The sequence below is a fragment of the Gavialis gangeticus genome, unplaced genomic scaffold, assembly GCF_001723915.1.
Source record: "Gavialis gangeticus isolate Ggan-Ray unplaced genomic scaffold, GavGan_comp1, whole genome shotgun sequence".
Lineage (NCBI taxonomy): Eukaryota > Metazoa > Chordata > Crocodylia > Gavialidae > Gavialis > Gavialis gangeticus.
The window spans coordinates 26,383,657-26,385,504 of NW_017729025.1; the positions used below are offsets into that span (position 1 = coordinate 26,383,657).

The following is a 1,848-nucleotide window of genomic DNA, read 5'->3' on the forward strand; positions in this document are numbered from 1 at the left end:
CCGCAGCGGCGCGGCCCCCGGGGTCCCCGCTCCGCGCTGCCGCTCCCCCCTCTCCGGCTCCCGGCGGCGGCCGCGGCCTCTTCCCCCTCCCTCCCACACCCCTCCCTTGCGCCCGGCAGGGCCGGCACGCCGCCTCGCCATTGGCTGTTGCCCGTCACGTGGCACTAACGTTCCCCCCTTGTCCGTCACCGGGGGCGGGGCCTCTGCTGTAACGTCACACTCCGGAGCTGGCGGCGGGGCGGGGCGGTCTCGCCCCACCCCTTGCCCGGGGGGCGGTGTCGCAGTCGGCCGACCCCGGCTTCCCGCGCGCTCACCGATGGGAAAGCGAGCGCTGCTCTTCCCCGCGCGGGGGGTTGTCAGCGATTGGGGTGGCGGCTGCTGCTCTCCGCGCCCGGTCCGGCTTGGTTTGGCTCGGGCTCGGGCTCGGGCTCCAGCGCCGCGAGGGGTCCGGCCCTGCTCTGCGCTTCCGGCGCGGGGAGACGCTGTGCTATTGCTGCCTGTCCTTTGCACGGGCGGGGGCGGCTGAAGTTGTCGGTTTCTGATTCCCGGTTCATTCGCGGTTCCTTTTTCAACGCTGATCTTGAGCGCCATGGAAGACCGGTCGCGATGAGCCTAAGAGTTGTTTGTTTGTTTTTGTTATGAGTATATTGACTAATAAGTTTTTTATTAGTATATTTACTAACACAAATGTGAAATCGTGTCGAGTGTCAAGTACTAGCCCTGAATAAAGAGTTGAGATCCGGCTGGGATTATCAAGTCCTGAGAAGTAGTGCGGTGAAAATGTAGTGCTGTTCTTGGGGCATTAAACCAGGGTGAATATAGATGCAGAAGGACTGAATAAGCTAGGCTGACTAAACCAGACTCAAGAAATCATGCCAAATATAGATGCAGAAGGACTGGACTGTGTCCATTAATGTTTGGCAAGTTTGAGGGTTTTGTGTGTATGTGACCACATGATAGAAACTTTAATGAAAATGCATCTTCCCTCTCACTGTACTTGATAAGGAAAGTTTCTCGTTCACCAACAATAACGATTGGCTCTTCCAAGGCCTGTAGAATAGTATATAATTAGTTGGCTGAGGTTTTTAGAAGTTATTTTAGGAGAGAGAATTCTATGTCCTCTATTTGGTGACTTCCAAACTGTGAAAACAAAACAAATAATTTACATTCCCCAGCAAGCTAAAATTAAATTATTTTTTATTGTACCATTACATCACTATGTGGCCAATTATTGTGTTACCACCATGGGACCGACTCTGCAAATCAAATGAAGTAATGTGAATATGACTATGTTCGCATCCATGTTAGCCTCTGAATGTGTCCAATGCTACCTCAATGTTTCCAGCAACCAGGATGATTTAGACTGAGTGGGATGTTTCTGTAGTTAAGTGTTGTACATTCTCTCTGATCAAGCTCTTGAATACTTCCTAAGTGTTGCATGCATCACAGCCAGTGTTTTGATGATGTCACGCTTAGGGACTGTGGGACACATCTGGTTCATGGAGCCAGTAGAGAGGCTGGGAATTTGGCTACAGGGCTTGCAAACAAAATCTGGACCACGGAGCTATGTTGGCAACGTGTCAGTGGCAGGGGCAAGCAACGTTACCATTGTGTTGATCTGGCCCACAAGGAGCCCTGTAGTCCATCCAGCCTTGGGGGTGGTGAATTTGGGACCCCTGATGTAGATGGTAGGGATTCAACAGTCTAAACTTGCAGAACATTTAGAGTGTTTAAATATTTATTTTTCCAGCTACATTGGATATAACTGAAATTCTTTAAGAACAGGCTATGGACAGGAATGTTCAGCATGCCAGCAAGAGAAGAAAGTTTACTCAGTCAATCCTTCTT

The 1,848-nt window shown here is 51.0% G+C and overlaps 1 protein-coding gene across 1 annotated transcript in view; it reads right to left on the reverse strand.

Annotated features, from left to right (window-relative positions):
- Positions 1-79, reverse strand: part of PPP2R5C (protein phosphatase 2 regulatory subunit B'gamma) — a 189,714-nt gene extending 189,635 nt beyond the window's left edge. Inside the window, exon 1 of the mRNA XM_019518554.1 lies at positions 14-79. The gene's annotated coding sequence lies outside the window, so the exon portion shown is untranslated. The remainder of the gene's footprint in view (positions 1-13) is intronic.
- Positions 80-1,848: the final 1,769 nt, after the last annotated feature.